This window comes from Dendropsophus ebraccatus, chromosome 1 (genome assembly GCF_027789765.1).
Source record: "Dendropsophus ebraccatus isolate aDenEbr1 chromosome 1, aDenEbr1.pat, whole genome shotgun sequence".
Classification (NCBI taxonomy): Eukaryota; Metazoa; Chordata; class Amphibia; order Anura; family Hylidae; genus Dendropsophus; species Dendropsophus ebraccatus.
This window is the reverse complement of record NC_091454.1, coordinates 144345050-144368115: the sequence shown is the minus strand read 5'-3', so window position 1 is coordinate 144368115 and position 23066 is coordinate 144345050. Positions and strand designations below refer to the sequence as shown.

The window sequence follows — 23066 nt, the reverse complement described above, 5'->3', positions numbered from 1 at the left end:
TCGCAGCGGAACTTTCATCTCGAGTATGAAAAAAAGCCCCATCCCCTTTAACCCGCTGCAGCCTGTTGAATACTTAACCCGTCCACGCTCCGGCCTGCTTCTGTGGTTCCCGGCTCCCTGACATCCTGCTTAGCCAGTCAGTGCGCTGTCCTGCTGCAGCCAATGATTGGCTCAGCGGGACGTCAGGGAGCCGGGGGCCACAGAGGCAGGCCGGAGCGTGGACGGGTTAAGTATTCAACAGGCTGCAGCGGGTTAAGAGGGATGGGTCTTTACATACAGCGGAATGAAAAATCTGCTGTGAGTATGTAAACCTATACAAAATGACAATACCGGGAATCACAGTGGATTTTGCTGCGAAACTCGCAGCATGAAATCCACTGCGATCTGGTATGTCTGAACCAAACCTTAAAAGGAATTATCCAGTGGGGACAGATCAGCAGGTTAGATTTGTCTAACCTGCTGATCTTTCCCCTTTAAGTTTGGTATATACTATATTAGGGTATGTTCACACTGAGTAAATCAGGCAGAATCCTGCCTGATTTACTGATTTAGGCCTGGTTCACACCACGTAAAAAACGGCTGTAATTCATAACGTTGTTTGAGCAAATACGGTTGTTGTTATGAAATACGGACGTGTTTTTTACGTAGTGTGAACATAGCCTTAGTGTAAACACACCCTTATGGTTGGTTCTCTGTTTACACTAACACTATTATTTGGAAACTGTAGTTATTTAGGATGTGGCAATATTGTGGAAACATTTGTTGCTACTTTCAGAGTTTCAGTTCTGCTGTATTCCCCTGATTGTGGATAATACAAGTCTAGAATGGGTGTACAGTGGACCTTAATAGATATTATGCCATTCATATTCTGCTTTTGGGTCAAGTTTCCCTTTGAAGGGGCCAAGCAGCAGGCATTGGCAGTTCCTGGTGTAGGCCCAGCCATTGGCATAGCTACCATAGAGGCAGACCAGGCAGCTGCTATGGGGCTTGTGCCAGAAGGAGGGCCCTGGAAATGCACTGGGAAGATAAGAACAATACTGTGTCTTTTTGCTTAACCCCTTATGTACTGCAGTGTGTAAGTGACCCAAAGTTCATTTACATGCTGCAACACAAAAAAGGGTTAAAAAGCAAAAGACAAGGAGATCTCTGCTTCACTGCTCTGATAACCCCTGACCTCCTGCAGAGGTCAGGGGTTATCAATGTATGAGCAGTGAAACAGAGATCTCCTTGTCTTCTGTTTTTAACCCTTTTTTGTGCTGCAGCATGTAAGTGAGGTTTGTATTTTTACATAAGGGCTCAAGCAGAAGGTAGTCTGCTCCTGTAAGTATTTATTTAACCTTAATGGGCACCTAATGGGCCCTTATAATAAAATACAGTCGACTGACAGAGCAAGCAGCCGTTGGCTCTCTGCTCTGCCAGTCACTCGTGTGGCTGCAGGCAGGATTCTGCCTCTGGGCCAGATAGTTTTTTTTTTTCTTTGCTATGGGGCCCCATTAATCCTAGCTAACGCTCCTGGGCCCAGCCTTAAACTGGTACTCCAGAGAAAAAGATTATTTTTAAATCAACTGTTGTCATAACTGCGCAGAGTAGTAGTAAATCCCGATAGAAAGCCTCTCCTGCTCTGGACAGTTCCTGTCACAGACAGAGGTGGCAGCAGAGAGCAACATGTCAGTTTGAAAAGAAAACACCACTTCCTACAGGGCATACAGAAGCTGAGAAGTACTAGAAGGCTTAAAGGTGTTATCCAGTGCTACAAAAACATGGTCACTTTCTTTCAGAGACAACACGACTCTTGTCTCCAGTTCAGGTTCAGTTTGCAATTAAGCTCCATTCAATTCAATGGAACTGAGCTGCAAAACCTCGCCCAATCTAGAGACAAGAGTGGGGCTGTCTCTGAAAGAAAGTGACCATGTTTTTGTAGCACTGGATAATCCCTTTAAGAAATAATTCACAAATGTAAATACATTTCTGACACCAGTTAATTTAACAACATTTTTTCCCTCCCGAGTACCCATTTAATCATGGTAAAAGAGTATGGTAGATCATAGAAGTGATAAACTGAGATATAAATCATATATAAAAATTAACATTAACCTACTGTTACTCTTGAAATGTGCTGTGCACTAACCAGTCCTTCACACACGAAGAAGAAAGAACCTAACTACATATTCACATAGGCAGATTTTTACCTCTTTTTGTTGTATTTTATAATAAAAAAGGCTGTAAGAATTACCATAAGTAACCTTATCATTGCTCCAAACTAATATCATCAAGTAAACATCATTATACAAACAGGCTGGAATGTATTAATACTGGCGAGGTCTAGAAGCGGTTTGCCAATATTCCCCCAACCCCCATCCCCCCCCCTTGTGCAGCATGCACAGGATTTGTCAAGAGAGCGTAGGCTTGAAGTGATACTGTCAGCCCCCCCCCCCTCCCCAATACTGGTTCTCCACAACGATCCACAAGCTTAGATGCTGCATAGATGCTCGATATATACCTGTATAAAATTTGTCCGTATCGTCTTTCTGCTCTAACATTGTTCCATTTAATCAGTGTACAGTGTAATTTCATCAGTGGACAGTGTCATCTAGGCGGGGCTTTATGGCATTGAACCATCTCTCCTATATGCACAGTGTCATCCAGGTGGGACTTCACCGCAGTTGGGACATCATTTTTGGGAGGGGAGGCCCAACTGGGGTGAAGCTCCACCTAGGTGACATTGTCGGCCAATTAAATGAAGGGATTTTAGAGCAGAAAAGAGACAAAGTGCAGCATCTAAGCTTGAGGATGGGGGATTACAATATCTCTTTATGGTGCGTTCACACCTACAGGATCTGCAGCTGATTTTCTGCAGCAGATTTCAGTTAAATAACTGAACACAGCATCAGATGCTGTGTTCAGTTATTTAACTAAAATCTGCTGCAGAAAATCAGCTGCAGATCCTGTAGGTGTGAACGCACCCTTAAGGAAAGTTGTCAACTGTGACTCACATTCTGAACTGGTAAAAATGTTAGATGCTGTTAGGCAAAGGAGACACATGGTACCTTTCATATATCCATCTGTGCTTCCAGAATGTAAAAAAATGTTGTTGTTTTTTTAAAAATTATGTTACAAATTTTAAAAAAAGGCTTTTCCAAGCTCCTGAATAGATTGAAGCTGGAATGTTTCCTCTCTCCCCCTCCCTGCTTGATTGAAAGCTTAAGGTCCAAAACAATTATCAGCCGTATTCGTCCGATATCGGCCATTACAGACGATAATCATCTGAACGATGTCAGCTGATTGTTGCAGTCGTTTGTCTTTCAACATGTTAGAAGGCAAACGACTAATATAGCAACAATCTGCTGCTGTCGCTCCGTGGAATAGGAGCGGTGGCATCAGACGACCACAATCCTCTATGGGCTGCCCTGACAATCTAGCGATCACCTGGGCAGCCCCCCCGCAGCTCCTCGCTGTCCCCCCTGTACTCAATTGCTCGCCACCGCGTGTAGTAGCACCCGCAGTGAGCTGGGAACGTGGAGCAAATGAGGGCTGACAGCGCTCGTTTGCTCCTCTCAGTCGCCCCGTGTAATAGGGGCTTTAGGGGTGCGAGGGGAGAGTAAGGAGGTATTACAGCTTGCTGCACTTCAGGAGCTCAGGAAAGCCTCTTTAAAACTGTGCTATAGAGTAACAGCATTTTTCTATGTTCTGGAGGCACAGACAGATATATGAAGGGTACCATGTGTCTCCTTGTTCTAACATATCAAACAGTGTCAGCAGTTTGGAATGGGAATTACAGCTGACAAATTCCCTTTAGTAATGAAAGTTGTATCTGATGTTTTATTTCATCACTTTTCTAATGGTTTTTTCACACACAGATTTATCTGACAAATATCTGACAGATTATTGAAGCCAAAGCAAGGAATGGATTTGAAATATAGGAGAAATCTCAATCTTTCCTTTATGACCTATTGTCTGTTTATAGTCTGTTCCTGGCTTTGGCTTCAATTATCTGTCAGATAAATGTGTGTGTAAACACAACATAAGTGTGGGTGGTTCTCTCATCTGGCTCAGAAGGAATCACGCATGAGGTTGGACCCCATCTATAACATCCATGTGTGTTCACACGTTCAGCTTTTTAATTGCAGTTGTTTAATACATAGCCAGGAATGAATATGTTCTCCGTCTATGATCTGTCCCTGTATTTGTATTCAATAATTGCAATTAAAAACCTTATCATTATGAGCTTTATTAATTTAATGGTTGGCGCTTACAGAAAGCAGTGATTGCAATGACAAGTGTGCAATGAGAAGTGCTCCTGACGATGTTTAATGGCTTCTGTGAAAGTTTCATTTCAGCTGCCATTTGCATATCTTTTATGCACATTAGCAGTTTGAGCAAAATCATCTTGTCGCCTACACAGTTGTCCCAGCCTTCATCTCTTATAATACCACGACAGCTGTGCAGCACTGCTAGGCAGCCTTCAATGACAGAATAGTTAGGGTAATGCATACAATACCATCAGGAGGAGAACGCTGTTGTTGTTCAAGGTTTGCAGAGAAATGACGCATGATTTGTAACGGTATGAATTAAGAATGTTTACCTGATAGAAATATTAAGGGATAAAGATAAGGTCAAATTAACATTTAAACGTAGAATAATACTGGTCCTCTGTTAGGGTGGGTTTACATCTGTTTCTGTCTCTGTACATGAACGGATCTGGCCATTTTAAATGAAAGGGTAAGCAAATGGACGAGCAAATGGATGCAAATGGATTGCAAAATAATCCATTTTTTTATGGTTTGTTCGCATTTTGGCTTTAAAAAAACAAATCATTTACATCCATTTTCCTTCCTGGCTTTTCCCCTCTTCTGAGCATGCTCATTGAAAAAAACTGATGATGATGGGTAATTTGCAAATGGACATGGAAATACCTTATGTTTTGAGCCATCATCATTAACTATAAAGTAAAAAAAAGGGATGTGTTATTTCTGTTCGTGATCCTTTTTTTGGTTTTATACGGGCAAAAATTTGTGCATACTAAATATTACATACATAATATAATGCTAAATCAACTCATGCAAACGGAGCACAATAAAAAATTATTGAAATAAATAGTTTGGTGGATCTGCTCATTGCCGCAAAAAATAATTGCCAGGGCTATGAAGTGCGGCCGTAGAAAATAGGCTGTGCTCATAGTGTAAAGTACGGCTCCCGATACTGTAGTATCGTCCGGGTGAACATGTAAGACATCGGCCGTTGTTTGACATGGCCGTGTCAAACAACGGCCGATATTTTCATGTTGTGTGAACATATGCTTAGGCTGATTTCACACTGGAGTATTTTGCTCAATATTTAACATCAGTATTTTAGAGCAAAAACCAGGAGTAGAACCAGGGCCGGGGGAGACCATGCCCCCTTCACACTTTGCCATGCCCCCTAACCACCCACCCATCAAGCTAGCTGTGACAACTTGTAGATTTTATTCACAAACAAAGGGGTTTGTGCAAAAATCTGCGACTATTTGCAGATGTATGTCAGGTGCCGAGATGATAAATACTCCCAGAGTGTATATCACATTTTGTTAAGGTTTTTGGAGACTGAAAAATCTGTAAAACAAGACATAATGATAATTTGATAATAACAGCTATAAATGTTCATGATCATTATCGATGGTAGCCATTGTAAGGTAACGGACATTATTTTAAAAACTCAATTCAAAATTATGGCAAATAACAGCCGTCATTTTTACCTAGTGAGAACATAGCCTTTTGTTGCTGATTCTATGCTAACCCTCCCCAAACTGATCCATTGTGTTGAATGTTGTCTAATACTGGTAGGAGTCTAGGCAATCCATCACCACCACAAATTTCTTTTTGGACTAAAAATTTGTTAGAGTGTATCAGTAGCAAAACAAGGCTGGAGTTTAGATGCCTAGATTGGATGCAATGGTTTCAAACTTTCTCAGTTCAGTTTTTTTTTACAAAATGGATACAAAATCCAATGACAAGGTACATCCAGCATGCCACAAACATGCTACAGGAAATGTCTTTGCATATTTTCAGCTTTATAAAAAAATAAATAAATCTGTAGTGGAAATAAGTGGCCTGTCACTTATTTCAGATGAAAACACAGAGAATGACATTCAGGGACAATTTATGACATTCAGCCCTTTCATCCACAGCAAATAAGTGACAGAAAACTCATGCTGTGTGAACACATGGTGTTCTTTTAAATTAATGTGTTTTTTAATGTTTTTTTGCGGTAAAATAGCGGAATTTTGTCGTCATTTCGATGAAAAATTGCACTATTTTATAGTGATTTTGCAATTTGCTGCAAAGTGTTGTCAAAATTGAGGCAAAAACACATTGTTTACTTACAATAAACGCCATGTGTGAACATAGCCTCAGGGGGAATGTATCAAGAGCAAAGTTTTTAATGCCGCTCTAATTTCAAACTCCCCTCAATTTTGCACTGCTAGATTTATCAGGAGTCACGTGTCTCTTGATAACGCCTGCGCAAATCCTGTCCATCTAAGGCTGGCATGCGGATTTTAGCCATAAATTACTATGTAATTCTCAAAAATTTGGCAAACAGGGTACAAAATAAAAAACTGTGCAAATTGTGCAATTTTGTCCGTGATATGTGGCCAGCACATTTCACAAGACTGAGTGTTTTAGGCCATGTTCACACAACATACTATTTTTGTAATGAATGGCTGTTGTTTTTCATGAAAAAAAATTGTGCCATTGACTTTAATGCATTTCATTGCAGTATGAAAAGAACGGCCGTTGTTTTAATAGTAAACAATGGCCGTTTTTTTTAAAGAAATAGTACGTTGTGTGAACACAGCCTAGGGCTATGGTCTCACACAGTATTTTTGCTCAGTATTTTGCAATCAAAACCAGGAGTGGATTGAAAACACAGAAAGGCTATGTTAACACACTGTCAAAATTTAGTGGATGGCCGTCATTTAATGGCAAATAACATCCATTACTTCAAAACAACGACTGTTTAAAAATTTAAAAATAGGGACCGGTATTTGCCATTAAATGGCGGCCATCCACTCATAAAGGAAAGACTCTCTCTTTCTCTTCTTTTCAAATCCATTGCTGGATTTGGCTGCATTCACAAGACCTGTAAACTTATTTATGGTCGTGGATCCGTGACCACAGACAATTTTAGGAACCATTCAAGTCAATGCCGCATGATCTGTGCCGCAACCCCCACCGCTAAAAAGTAGGACATGTCCTAGTGCGGACAGGAGCGCATAATATATAATGCATAATTTTTATAACTGATCTTAAAGAGAACCTGTCATTACTTTCATACCGTCACCAGGGTGGACCACCCTGGTGACTTCTGCCTGCCCAGGCCTTGATTGACAGGTCTCCCCTACATCTAAACAGGGAGAGATCTATATCAAGGCTGGTGGGATGGGGGAGTAACTGCTGGTGACCGCCTGATGGCCTGTGGTTCAGACAGCAAAACTTGTGACTGGTTAATATAGCCCAGAATTCTGCATGTGAATACTGTTGTGTTTGAACATACTTTTTATTTGTATACTCAAAACTGGAAGTCATTCTTGTTTTTAAGTGTTTGCAATAGACCTGCGTTCACACATTCACAATTTTGTTGCATTTGTTTATTTATATAATTAGAGCCTAACTTATGTTGTGGAATATGTAATTTTGTCCAACAGATACAAATACAGATCTCCCAATATCAGTTAGGCTCTGTGGCACGGTGCAGCATAAATAGGCAGTCCTATGCCTCTGGAGTAAAGATTGTAGTTTTGGGGGCATCTCCTGGTCCATATGCTCCACTCTAGCCTGAGAGCTGATGAGACTGAGGAATCCACCTGTGGGAATACTATTAAAGGGAATATGTCAGCACCTGGGCCCTACCTAAGGTGCTGACAGTGAGCTGTAGCTGGCAATCCCTTAATGAGCAGGTTACTTTTTGGTAATTTGCCTGTGGAGTTGATTATTGTGCAATCACTTTGTGCCTCACTCTAGTACTCACCACTGCTTTATTCTCCCTTTTCTTCATGAATAATCAATGCTGCCCGGCCTCCTGCGTACTCACTCTGTCAGTCAGTATTTGTCAACAGAGGACTGATCTGCAATCAGACATAGTTGAATCTCCTAGCCTGTGTTGGAGCTGTGATCTAGGGTTAAATCACCTGTCTAGAGACCAGCAACAGTTCTTATTCCTTTAGTTCAGTTACCCTAATGGAAATGAATTATATTTACTTTTTATTTTTCTCATTATTTTCTCCTTTTTAATCGAGTGCAAAGAATTCCCAATCAGGTCTAAATCCGAATTGGTTTTTATAATTCGTCTTTTAATACAATGATGAGAAAAATAAAAAATAAATCAATTGTTATTTTTTTTTTCTCATTATCATATAAAAAAACTAAACTAATTGGGAATTCTTTGCTCTTTATACAAATAAAATGATACAATTATGAGAAAACATTAAAAAATAAATAGCTATTAGAGGAATCGAACCAAAGGGAAAAAAAAGCTGTTGCTGGTCTCTAGACAGGTGATTTAGCCTTAGACCACAGCTCCAACACAGGCTTGGACATTCAACCGTATCTTATTGCAGATCAGTCCACTGTTGACAGATACTGACTGGGCAGCATTGCTTATTCATGAAGAAAAGGGAGGAGAAAGCAGCGGTGAGGCGTGCTAGAGTAAACAATGAGCACAGTATTACCTATATGTGTTTTGTAATGGGTGGAGGAATAAAGCTAACTGTGGCCAGTTTTAAATATACAGCACCATGCGGGACTACAATTTGCTTTGAGCCAACCATCTCAGAACTAGGAGATGGTGACCCCAGAGAGTGTGTTATTCCCAGTTTACCACAGGCCTGAGATTAGCACTTGTTTGTAGTACCTTTACAAAGCACGATTAATCGTGTGGCTGTATCTTTCAGTAATGTTTATTTCTGTAAACTTTCATTTTTATACATAATGGGAAATGTTACTGACACACAAAACATGCAATCAACTGACGAGTGGGCATTTTCCTGTTTGTGCGGCCATTAACATTCATTGTTATCAGCCGTATATCTCCTGTTTACACAGGGAGATGTGCGGCCAATAATGATAAATTTTACTGCCGCACAAAAGAAGTGATCAGCTGATGGGTTGCCCATTTGGTAATCGTTGAAACTATTAAAAAAATGCAGTTGAATGGAACGGAACCAAAGACTGGCACATGGCCTAAATACTTTGAGAGGTGCATGTTTAGGCATGCTGCAGGCAATTTGCTTATAGTGAGCCACCACTAGCAACTGTATAGGAATCTTCTGTCTGGAATAGCCTTTGGTCAATTTCAGGCATTTATCACACAGACTCAGAACTAAAATGTAGTCCTAGAGTCCTAAGTTTGATTTATTAAGACACATCCTAAAATGCAACATGCTACTACTGTATATTACAAAACTGGTTGTTCAAAAGTGTCCTTAAGCTATATCTTTTCAGAGGTTCAACAGGAGTGTAACTAGAAATTCAAACTAGAAAATGCCCCAATGACAAAGGCAGATGCCTAAACACACATCACGGCAGGGGCACGTGGGGATCCAGGGCATACTGGTATATATTACTGTTTGAGAGGTCATCTGTCTATCTGTGTATTTTTTTACATAATCATTTGCATGGTGACTGGTCATGTTATAGACACTTAGGATTTACAATTAACTCCTTAACGACACAGGGCGTACATTTACACCCCCCACAGCCTGGGCCTTGGCGCAAACGGGCGTAAATGTATGCCCCGCTGGGGTACCAGGCTATGGAGCGGGCTCATGGAGTGAGCTCGCCCCATAGCGGGTGAGGACCAGCTGCTATCTGCAGCCAGGCCCTCGCCCTCAATGGCGGGCTGCTGCCATCACGCGGCTGCCCCCATTAGCCCCTTAAATGCAGCAATTGGTCACTCCGGTCACCTACTGATCGGGACCCCCGCAGCGTGTCTGCTGGGGTCCTGATCGCACTGCCCGACTGCCGGAGGTATACAGCTTTAGAGATGATCGAACATCAGGAAATCTTAGGTTCGATCAGAAGATCACAGATAACGCTGATCCCTGCTATTCTATGGCACAGCAGTGATCAGTGTATGTAATGTTATGCATGAATGTGAAAGTCCCCTGTGTAAAAAAATAAAAAAAAGTTTTAAAAAGTGTCCCAAAGCCCCTCCCCCAATGAAAGTGAAAAATACTTTCATACATAAAACACATTTATGTGTTTTATACATAAAACACATCAAAATAATAAAGCTAATCAGCATAAAATATACCATAGCGTGCATATTGTCCGATCTAATAAAATAAAACAACATTGTTCCGGTAAAAAAACACAAAGATTGCTTTTTTAAATTACATTTTCTGTCTAAAAAAATTAATAAAAAGCGATCAATAGGTCTGATCTAGAAAAAATTTTACTAATAAAAACTAGAGATCATGACGCAAAAAAATGATGCCCCATACGACCCCGTCGGGGAAAAAATAAAAGCGCTATAAGAGTCACAATTAGAGATGAGCGAACCTGCTGGATTTCTGGTTTGTACCAACCAGAAATCTTGGCATCTGACTCCCGCTGTCTGCCGGCTCCGTACAGCGGGTTGATACAACGTAAGGAACGCCTAGAAAACTGGGATACAGCCTATGGCAAAATGGGGCATGGGGCATAAGTACAAAATGGGGCACTATATAGGGGAAACATCTCCCATGTGTAATGGTGTAGGGGGGACTTACAACTAAAAATCTGAGCTTAGCATAAATAGCTTTAGAATATCTTTGGAAACAAACCTATCGCTTAAGACACTGACATGCACAAACACGCAGACACCACTGATGCAGACACTACTGACACAGACACACTCTACTGACAAAGACCCAATGATGCACACATACTGGATGAAACACACAGATACATACATATACTCACTGAAATATAGCAGCTACAGCTCTCAGTCCTTCCCTCTTTGCCTCTGTAGTAAGGTTGATGTTCACACAGTAGTTTTAAGGAAATATGGTTCACGTCCTTTTCCACTCTCCCTCTCTGTGTGTATTCCCTGCTGTGCCTGCACACCTGTAAGTATTACAGGAAGCGGGAGAAAGAGAGTTTGACATGCTAGATGCTGGGCCCCCTAGTGTGGTGGATGGGCCCAGCTATACTTAAAGGGGTACTCCGGGCTAGGGGTGTTTTCCGAATATGGCCACGGAGGGGGTGGATATAGACGCCGCTGGACACTTACGTCCCCGGTTCCATCGCCGGGTCCCGGATCGCGCCGCGCCGTTCTCCTGTCCTACTCAAGGCAGCTCAGCCATTTAGCGGCTGAGGCGGGACCCTGCTACGACCGCTGAATGGCTGAGCTACCTTGAGAGGTCACGTCTTAAGCCGCAGCTCAGACCGGGAAGTGGCAGCAGGAACGGGAGAACGAGGCGGCGCGATCCGGGACCCGCCACTGGAACCGGGGAGGTAAGTGACCAGCGGCGTCTATATCCACCCCCTCCCCGGCCGTACAAGGAAAATACCCCTAGCCCAGAGTACCCCTTTAACAACATACCTGGCTCTGCTATAGTGGTAGTTCTGCCACAGCACTTCAGAAATGCACCTTAAAGTTCTTGTCTGTCAATAGAAACTTTTTAAAAGAGATCAGGATGGATTAAAAAAAAAAATGTTAAAATTAACCTACCCAATGTCTCACCACTACTATTCTGATGGGGTCTTCACTGAGAGGCCATTTCCTGCATGACAGGAAAGCAGTAGGGACCAGGGAAATAGCAGTGGTGAGGGGTCATTGGGCAGGTTAGTATCCTTACTCCTTTAAATTTTATGTGACCCCTTGACACCTTTGATTTATTATTAAATGGCTTGAAAAGCATTATATTGTAATCCGTATTCTTCTTCTTCTTCCGTTTCTTCTTCTTCCAGCTATTTTTCTGCACGTAATACAGCCCGAACCGCTTTACACACAGACTCCGTTCAAACTGCGTTTCGAAGCCCTCGGCGGTGTGTGGTGTGCTATCTATTTTTCGTTTCGATCAGATTTGTCGTTTTTAAGAAATTTACGTTTAAAGACCCCAAATTTCCCATAGAAAATAATGGCCCATTGCAAATAATGGCCACAGTCTAACCGCTAACAGCCAATCACAGCACATATGCAAATAGCTGAGATATAGCAGCCAGTAGGAATTCCAAGGTCTTGTCAGGCATGTATCACACCATCCACAGTCACATGTCCACTATTGGCCAATAGAAGATGCAATACATGGAAGGTCCTTAACGATTTTGTCTCACTGACATGAGTAAGATTGTCATGGTAACCGAGCAATGATCTTTACCATTATAAGTACCCAGATTGCTCTTAAAGGGACCCAGGTCGCCCTTAAAGGAACGCAAGTCGCTCTTAAAGGGACCTAAGTTGCTCTTCAAGGGACGGGAGCGATGTCGCTCTTAAACGGACGGGACTCATGTTGCTCTTAAAGGGACCCAAGTAACTCCAAAAGGTATGGGACCCATGTCGCTCTTAAAGAGACCAATGTCGCTAGAGCGACTTGGGTCACTTTAAGAGCGACCCGGGTCCTTTTAAGAGCGACCTGGGTCCTTTTAAGAGCGAAATATGTCCCTTCAAGAGCGAAATATGTCCCTTTAAGAGCGACCTGGGTCCCTTTAAGAGTGACTTAGGTCCCTTTAAGAGCGACCTGGGTCCCTTAAAGAGCGAAATATGTCCGTTTAAGAGCAAAATGGGTCCTTTTAAGAGTGACCTGGGTCCCTTTAAGAGAGAAATGGGTCCCTTTAAGAGTGAAATTGGTCCCTTTAAGAGCGATCTGGGTCCATTTAAGAGCGATCTGAGTCCTTTTAAGAGCGAAATAGGTCCCTATAAGCATGAAATTGGTCCCTTTAAGAGTGAAATTGGTCCCTTTAAGAGCGACCTGGGTCCCTTTAAGAGCGACCTGGGTCCCTTTAAGAGCGACCTGAGTCCCTTTAAGAGCGAAATGGGTCCCTTTAAGAGCAAAATATGTCCCTTTAAGAGCGAAATGGGTCCCTTTAAGAGCGAAATTGGACTCTTTAAGAGCGACCTGGGTCCCCTTAACCCCTTAAGGACAGAGCCAATTTCGATTTTTGTGTTTTAGTTTTTTCCTCCTTGTGCATCAAAGGCCATAGCACTTGCATTTTTCCACCTAGAAACCCACATGAGCCCTTATTTTTTGCGTCACTAATTGTACTTTGCAATGACAGGCTGAATTTTTGCATAAAGTACACTACGAAACCAGAAAAAAATTCAAAGTGTGGTAAAATTGAAAAAAAAAAAACGCATTTTGTTTATTTGGGGGAAATGTGTTTTTACGCCATTCGCCATTACAATTTTTCAGGATTTGATGCGACCAAAAATGCGCAATTTTGCACTTTGGGATTTTTTTGCGCTTACGCCGTTCACCGTACGAGATCAGGAATGTGATTAATTAATAGTTCGTGCGATAATGCACGCGGCGATACCAAACATGTTTGTTTATTTATTTATTTGTTTACTTTTATTTATAACCTGGGAAAAGGGGGGTGATTCAGACTTTTATTAGGGGAGGGGGCTTTTTATTGACAACAACACTATATATATATTTTTTTACACATATACTAGAAGCCCCCCTGGGGGACTTCTAGTATATACACTTTGATCTCTCATTGAGATCTCTGCAGCATAGATATGCTGCAGAGATCCATGAGATCGGCACTCGTTTGCTTTCGGCTGCTGCAGCCGGAAGTAAACGAGTGCCGAGCCGGGGACGGCGCCATCTTGGAGCGGTCCCCGGCCGGCTTCAGAAACGGAGATCGCTCCTCCGGGATAACATCCCGGAGGAGCGATCTCCGCCACTAGACACCAGGGAGACGCTGGACCCTGTAATCGGATGCAGCTGTCATGTTTGACAGCTGCATCTGATTACTGTATTAGCAGGCACGGCGATCGGACCGTGCCAGCTAATACCTACGGTCCCAGGCTACAAGCAGCACCCGGGACCGCCGCGGTTCAGAGCGGGGTCGCCGTGCGGCCCCGCTCTGAACGCCCTTACCGGCAATAGGGCGTACCTATGCGCCCTTTGTCGTTAAGGGGTTAATAGCGACCTAGGTCCCTTTAAGAGCGATCTGGGTCCCTTTAAGAGCGAAATGGGTCCCTTTGAGCGTGAAATTGGTCCCTTTAAGAGTGAAATTGGTCCCTTTAAGAGCGACCTGGGTCCCTTTAAGAGCGACCTGGACCCCTTTAAGAGCGACCTGGGTCCCTTTAAGAGCGAAATGGGTCCCTTTAAGAGGGAAATGGGTCCCTTTAAGAGCGACCTGTGTCCCTTTTAGAGCGAAATGGGACCTTTTAAGCGTGAAATTGGTCCCTTTAAGAGCGACCCGGGTCCCTTTAAGAGCGACCTGGGTCCCTTTAAGAGCGACCTGGGTCCCTTTAAGAGCGAAATGGGTCCCTTTAAGCGTGAAATTGGTCCCTTTAAGAGCGACCTGGGTCCCTTTAAGAGCGACCTGGGTCCCTTTAAGAGCGAAATGGGTCCCTTTAAGAGCGAAATGGGTCCCTTTAAGAGCAACCTGGGTCCCTTTAAGAGCGAAATATGTCCCTTTAAGAGCAAAATCTGTCCATTTAAGAGTGACCTGGGTCCCTTTAAGAGCGACCTGGGCCCCTTTAAGAGCGACCTGGTTCCCTTTAAGAGCGATCTGGGTCCCTTTAAGAGCGAAATGGGTCCCTTTAAGCGTGAAATTGGTCCCTTTAAGAGTGAAATATGTCCCTTTAAGAGCAAAATGGGTCCTTTTAAGAGCGACCTGGGTCCCTTTAAGAGCGAAATGGGTCCCTTGAAGCGTGAAATTGGTCCCTTTAAGAGTGAAATTGGTCCCTTTAAGAGCGACCTGGGTCCCTTTAAGAGTGACCTGGGTCCCTTTAAGAGCGAAATGGGTCCCTTTAAGAGCAAAATGCATCCCTTTCAAGAGCGAAATCGGTCCCTTTAAAAGCGACCTGGGTCCCTTTAAGAGCGATCTGGGTCCCTTTAAGAGCGACCTGGGTCCCTTTAAGAGCGACCTGGGTCCTTTTAAGAGCAACCTGGGTCCCTTTAAGAGCGAAATTGGTCCCTTTAAGCGTTAAATTGGTCCCTTTAAGCGTGAAATTGGTCCCTTTAAGAGCAAAATGGGTCTTTTTAAGAGCGACCTGGGTCCCTTTAAGAGCAACCTGGGTCCCTTTAAGAGCGAAATAGGACCCTTTAAGAGTGAAATTGGTCTCTTTAATAGCGACCTGGGTCCCTTTAGGAGCAACCTGGGTCCCTTTAAGAGTGACTTGGGTCCCTTTAAGAGCGACCTGGGTCCCTTTAAGAGCGATCTGGGTCCCTGTAAGAGTGAAATAGGTCCCTTTAAGAGCGAAATGGGTCCCATTAAAAGCAACCTGGGTCCCTTTAAGAGCGAAATGGGTCCCTTTAAGAGCGAGCTGGGGCCCTTTAAGAGTGACCTGGGGCTCTTTAAGAGCGAAATGGGTCCCTTTAAGCGTGAAATTGGAACTTTAAGAGCGACCTGGGTCCCTTTAAGAGCGAAATGGGTCCCTTTAAGAGCAACCTGGGTCCCTTTAAGAGCGAAATATGTCCCTTTAAGAGCAAAATGGGTCCCTTTAAGAGCAAAATCGGTCCCTTTAAGAGCGACCTGGGTCCCTTTAAGAGCGATCTGGGTCCCTTTAAGAGCGAAATTGGTCCCTTTAAGCGTGAAATTGGTCCCTTTAAGAGTGAAATATGTCCCTTTAACCCTTTGAGGACCAGGCCCAAAATGACCCAGTGGACCGCGCAAATTTTGATCTTAGTGTTTCCGTTTTTCCCTCCTCCCCTTCTAAGAGCTCCAGCACTTTCAGTTTTTTATCTACAAGCCATGTAAGTGCTTGTTTTTTACAGGAATAGTTGTACTGTGTAATGGCGTCATTCATTTTACCATAACATGTATGATGGAATCCCAAATATATTATTTATGAAGATATAAATTGGTGAAATCGCAAAAAAGAATGCAATATGGTAACGTTTGGGGGGTTCCTGTGTCTACGTAATGCACTATATGGTAAAAGCGACATGATACCATTACTCTATAGGTCAGTACGAACACAACCATATGCAGGTTTACGCAGATTCTCTAATGTTATATATTTTTTTTAAATGAAATCCTTTTTTTTGGCAATTAATTATAAATAAAATGGGACTATTGTGACGCTTATAAAGGTTTTATTTTTTCACCTACGGGGCTGTATGGGGTGTCATTTTTTCCGCCATGATCTCTAGTTTTTATTAATACCATATTTGTGAAGATCGGACGTTTTGATCACTTTTTATTAATTTTTTTATATATATAATGTAACATAAAATCGGTAATCCGCGCACTTTTTTCCCTCTTTTCGTGTACGCCGTTTACCGTTCGCAATGACGCTTGTTATATTTTAATAGATCGGACAATTCCGCACGCTACGGTATATTATATGTTTATCTATTTATTTATTTTTATATGTTTTATTTATATAATGGGAAAGGGGGGTGATTTAGACTTTTATTGGGGGAGGGGTTTTGGGGTAGTATGTTAGTGTTTTTAACTTTTTTTTTTTTACACATTTGAAGTCCCTTTGGGGGACTTTTACATTCACTACTTGGATTTTTACACTGATGAATGCTATGCCATAGGCATAGCATTGATCAGTGTTATCGGCGCTCTGCTCATTGAGCCTGCCTGTGCAGGCTCAGTGACCAGAGCGCCGATCGGACCGCGCGGAGGCAGGTGAGAGAGCTCCGGCGGCCCGTTTTACCGATCGGGACCCCCGCAGTCACACTGCGGGGGTCCCGATCGGTAAGTGACAGGGGACTCCCCCTGTCACTTACACTTAAACGCCGCGGTCGCGTTTAAGGGGTTAATGACACGCGGCAGCGCGATCGCTGCAGCGTGTCATTGCCGGTGAGGTCCCGGCTGCTCACTGCAGCCGGCCCCCACCTCCTATGAAGCGCGCTCCGCTCCGGAGCGCGCTTCATAGCGGGAATAACACCCATGACGTAAGGTTACGTCATGGGTCGTCTGGGGACAGACTTCCATGACGTAACCCTACGTCCAGGGTCGTCTAGGGGTTAAGAGCAAAATGGGTCCTTTTAAGAGCGACCTGGGTCCCTTTAAGAGCAAAATGGGTCTCTTTCAGCGTGAAATTGGTCCCTTTAAGAGTGAAATTGGTCCCTTTAAGAGCGACCTGGGTCCCTTTAAGAGCGAAATGGGTCCCTTTAAGAGCAAAATGCATCCCTTTAAGAGCGAAATGGGTCTCTTTCAGCGTGAAATTGGTCCCTTTAAGAGTGAAATTGGTCCCTTTAAAAGCGACCTAGGTCCCTTTAAGAGTGATCTGGGTCCCTTTAAGAGCGATCTGGGTCCCTTTAAGAGCGACCTGGGTACCTTTAAGAGCGAAATGGGTCCCTTTAAGAGCGAAATATGTCCCTTTAAGAGCAAAATGGGTCCCTTTAAAAGTGACCTGGGTCCCTTTAAGAGCAACCTGGGTCCCTTTAAGAGCGAAATTGGTCCCTTTAAGCGTGAAATTGGTCCCTTTAAGTGTGAAATTGGTCCCTTTAAGAGCAAAATAGGTCCTTTTAAGAGCGACCTGGGTCCCTTTAAGAGCAACCTGGGTCCCTTTAAGAGCGAAATAGGACCCTTTAAGAGTGAAATTGGTCTCTTTAATAGCGACCTGGGTCCCTTTAAGAGCAAAATGGGTCCCTTTAGGAGCAACCTGGGTCCCTTTAAGAGCGATCTGGGTCCCTGTAAGAGTGAAATAGGTCCCTTTAAGAGCGGAATGGGTCCCTTTAAAAGCGACCTGGGTCCCTTTAAGAGCGAAATGGGTCCCTTTAAGAGCGACCTGGGGCTCTTTAAGAGCGAAATATCCCTGGGTCTCTTTAAGAACGACCTGGGTCCCTTTAACCCCTTAAGGACCGGGCCTGAAATGGCCTTAAGGACCGGAGTAAATTTTATGAATATGACCAGTGTCACTTTATTCATTAATAACTTCGGGATGCTTTTACCTATCCGGCTGATTCTGAGAATGTTTTCTCGTGACATATTGTACTTCACATTTCTAGTAAATTGGAGTCGATACTTATAACAAATCTTTATGAAAAAAAACAAAAAAGCGTGAAAAATTGTGAAAAAATGCATTTTTCCAACTTTAAAACTTTTCTGCTTATACAGAAAATGGTTATATCACATAAATTATATATTAAATAGCATTAGCAACATGTCTACTTTATGTTGGTGGCATTTATTAAACTCTTTCATTTTTTTTAAACAATAGAAAGCGTAAAACATTAGCAGCAAATTTCCAAATTTTCGGTAAAATTTCAAAATCAGATATTTTTAGGGACCTGTTCAGGTTTAGGGTGCGTTCACACCTACAGGATCTGCAGCAGATTTGATGCTGTGTTCAGTTATTTAAATGAAATCTGCTGCAGAAAATCAGCTGCAGATCCTGTAGGTGTGAACGCACCATTAAAGTGTATTTGAGGGGGCCTGTATGTTAGAAAGCCCCACAAAGCACCCCATTTCAGAAACTGCACCCCCCAAACTCTGCAAAAGCATATCCAGAAAGTTTTTTAACCCTTTAGGGGAGTCACAGAAATAAAAGCTAAGTGTGTAAGAAATTTGAAAATTTTTATTTTCTGTGCAGAGATTTTATTGTAATCCAATATTTTTCATAATTATAAACCTATTACCAGAGAAATGCACCCCAATAATTATTGCCCCGTTTCTGCAGTTTATAGAAATACCCCATATGTGGCCCTATTGCGCTTTTTGACGCAACCACAAGCCTCAGATACAAAGGAGCGCCTAGTGAATTTAATGGCTCCATTATATTTGGTCATTTCTGACTGTATCACTTCAGCTTGGCAGAGGCTCTGGGGTGCCAAAACCTAAAAAACACCACTAAAGGGACACCATTTAGAAAACTACACCCCTCAAGGAATGTAACAAGGGGCGCGGTGAGCATCTGGACCCCACAGGTGCTTCACAGATTTTCCGAACAATGTGGCGTGAAAAAAGACAAAAGTATTTTTTACACTAAAACGTTGTTCTAGCCTTCAATTTTTCATTTTCACAAAGGGATAAGAGGAAAAAAAAGACACAAAAAGTGTAGCGCAGTTTCTCCCGAGTACAGAAATACCCCACATGTGGCGATAAAGTGCCAAGGGGGCGCAGGACGAGCCTCCAAAGGGAAGGAGCGTTTGGAAGCTGGATTTCACTGGAATGGATTTCAATGGCCACATCGCATTTACAGGGCCCTCGTGCTGCCAGAGCCCCCATTCTGGAAACTACACCCCTCAAGGAATCTAACAAGGGGTGCAGTGAGCATATGGACCCCACTGGTGACGGGCACAAATGTGGAACAATGTGACGTGAAAGTGAAAAATTTCATTTTTTCACTTTCACGGCACAAATGTGCCCGTCATCAAGGGGTCCATTTGCTCACTACACCCCTTGTTAGATTCCTTGAGGGGTGCAGTTTCCATAATGGGGTCACTTGTGGGGGGTTTCCAGTGTTTTGGCAGCACGAGGGCTCTGTAAATGCTACATGGCGTTCATAATCCATTCTAGCCAAATCCAACCTCCAAAATCCCAATGGCGCTCCTTCCCTTTGGAGGCTTGCCCTGCGCCCACATGGCGCTTTATGTCCACATGTGGGGTATTTACGGACTCGGGGGAAATTGCTCTACACATTTTGTGTTTTTTTTTCTCTTTTAACCCCTTGTGAAAATGATAAATTCAAGGCTAGACCAACATTATAGTGTAAAAAATGTAATATTTCATTTTCACGCCACATTGTTCCACATTTGTGCCAGCCACCAGTGGGGTCCATATGCTCACTACACCCCTTGTTACATTCCTTGAGGGGTGTAGTTTCCATAATGGGGTCACTTGTGGGGGGTTTCAACTGTCTTGGCAACACAATGGCCTTTTAAATGCAACATGGCCCCTCGAAATCCAATCCAGCCAAATCCAGCCTCAAAAAACCAAATGGCGCTCCTTCCCATTGGAGGCTTACCCTGCACCCACATGGCGCTTTATGTCCACATGTGGGGTATTTCCGTACTCAGGAGAAATTGCGCTACACATTTAGTGATTTTTTTTTACCTTTTAGCCCCTTGTGAAAATGAAAAAATCATGACAAGATTAATGATTTAGAATAAAAATTAAAAAAAAATTACACTAAATGTTGGTCTAGCCTTGATTTTTTTCCATTTCCACAAGGGGTTAAAAAAGAAAATGAACACAAAACGTGTAGGGTAATTTCCCCTGAGTACGAAAATACCCCACATGTGGACCTAATGTGCCATATGGGCACAGGGCAAGCCACCAAAGGGACAGAGCGCCATTTAGAGGCTTGAATGGAGGATGGAGGCCACGTCGCAATTACAAAGCTCCTGTGCTGCCAGGACAGTAGAAACCCCCGACAAGTGACCCCATTCTGGAAATTACACCCCATAAGGAATCTAACGAGGGGTGCAGTGAGCATATGGACCCCACTGGTGACGGGCACATGTGTAGAACATGTGACGTGAAAATAAAAAATACAATTTTTTTCATTTTCACGTCCCAAATGTGGCCGTCACCAGGGGGCCATATACCCGCTGCCCCCCTTGTTAGATTCCTTATGGGGTGTAGTTTCCAGAATGGGGTCACTTGTGGGGGGTTTCTACTGTCCTGGCCGCACAGAGGCTTTGTAATTGCATCATGGCATCCTCTAATGGGAATGGCGGCCATACCTACTTAGCTGGGGAAAAGGGACAATTCTAATTTATTTGGGGGTATTAGGCCAATTATTAGTTTATAAGGTTGGAAATGACAGGTGTCCATCAAACTCAACCTGTGTTGATCCAGAGGAAGGCAAAAAAACCCTCGTGAGGCAGACGACAGTAGCCTCATCACAGGGGAAAAATTCCTTCCCGACTCCATAATGGCGATCAGAATAATCCCTGGACTAACGTGACCCCTGAAATTGGAATAAGGGACAGAATTTAGATAATGTAGAACCCCAATGACGTGTGGTACGCCTTGGAGCGATCCAGTATGCAGAGGCCAGGGGGATCGGGACAGGTGGCACACTGGAAAATGGCGTCCTTCCTGATCCCCCTATTACCCCACACTCTGCACTTCTTCTGGGGTCTCCTGTTTTCCAGTGTGGGGGACGTCACCTGGAAAATGTTGTCCTGGTGCGATACGGGGTCCCTCATATCCAGAAGCTCTGGGTCCGCTCCATGGCTGCTAAATATTAGGGCTTTATTACTGCTTTTGATATGTTCGGATCGTGCCGCAATCTACAGTAGCTCGGGCAGCGAGGGAGCGGAAGAGGGGGTGCTGGTATAAAAGTTATCCCCGTACAGGTGGTAACCTTTATCCAGCAGTGGGAAGATCAGTTCCCGGACGATCTTCCCACTTGTTCCGAGGATGGGGGGGGGGGGGGGCATCTGGGGGCTGCATTCGGGTGTCCCTTCCTTCATACACTCTAAGGGTACGTGCACACTGCGGAATGGAGAAGGATAACCCTTCGTGTATTCCGCAGTTGGCACCCACCGGCGGACTGATGCGTGCGCGCGTCTCCGTCCGTGTCATAGACTCCATTCTATGCACGGGCGGATTCCGCTCTCTGTCCAACGTATTCATTCTTTGGACGGACGATGGAATCCGCCTGTGCATAACATGGAGTCTATGACACGGGTGGAGACGCGCGCCTGCATCAGTCCGCCGGCGGGTGCCAGCTGCGGAATGCACAAAGGTTTATCTTCGCCATTGCGCAGTGTGCACCTACCCTAAATCTGTAAGAGTACCCTGAGGTACGCTCACAGATTTAGTAGAATTTTACGCCATACCGTGATCTCTTATTGGGACGGTACTGGCGGAAAAGACGTGTCTGGGAGGCAGCATACACTACGCTATCCCCCAGACATGTCATGAGGATGAGGATGAGGATGAGGATGAATGGAGGAACAAAGGATCCCCCCCATTTATCCTCACTGGCTGTTTCGGTGTCGGAGGCAATAATAACGTATCCCTCTGACGCCGAAAACACCCTGGGGGTCATCTTTATACGGGGACTAGTATATGGGGTATGTAGTGGTGTAGTGTCAAACTTTATTCAATGTAGTGTAGTGTGGTGTAATGTAGTGTTTTTTACGTGTTTTTTTACAGTAAGTATAAAAAAAAAAAAAACTACGCCAAAAATGGTGTTGCTGATAAATGCCGCACTTATGTGCGGCACTTATAAGCAGACTGTGGCAGTAGGATAGAGAAAAAAAACACCCTACGCCAAAAAGGAAGAGTTGCTGATTAGCAGCGCACTTTCGTGCGATGCTGATCAACACTCAGCGGCGATAGGGTGCGGAAAATAGAAAAAAAAAAAAATGAAAAAAAAAAAAATAATAACTTTATTACATACTGAACATCCCAGTAGCTGCTGATAAGTGTATTACACATATCAGCCGCTAGAGGGCAGCAGAGCGGAAAATCCCGAAAACCCGACGCTGGAGCCGAAAATAGCCGAACGTGATTTCACGGAAGAAGCCGAAGACCCGAACGAGACCACGAGGACGCCGCGAACCCGGAAGACGCCGATCAGGACCCCGGGAAAGGTGAGTAATGTACGAATACCTGCTCTGGACCCCTCAGCTACCTAGCTGAGGGGTCCGGAGCAGGTATTTATAACTTTTGGGGACTTTGATCGCCGTGAACGGCCGGCCGGTCGCGGCCGGCCGTTCACGGCGATCGGGCCGGTGGCACCTGGCCACCATTACTTTTTACAGTAATGGCGGTCGGTGCCGTCCTCGGACAGCACCGACCGCCATTTTTTCCGGGTCATCGGGTCACCGATGACCCGGAAAGGTTCCGATCGCCGCTATTGGCTGATCTGAACTGATAAGCCAATAGCGGCGATCGTCGGCATGGGGGGGGTTAACAACCCCCCATGCCGACAGGGAGAGATGGCCTGCAGTGTATTTCTGCAGGCCATCTCTCCCGATCGCATGCGGCCGGTCCGCGGCGCCCTCTTAAAGG

At 44.0% G+C, this 23066-nt stretch overlaps 1 protein-coding gene across 3 annotated transcripts in view; it reads left to right on the top strand.

Moving 5' to 3' along the window:
* LOC138799671 (immunoglobulin superfamily containing leucine-rich repeat protein 2-like) overlaps positions 1–23066 on the top strand; it is a 120414-nt gene that overhangs the window by 88765 nt on the left and 8583 nt on the right. The gene's annotated exons all lie outside the window — the stretch shown is intronic.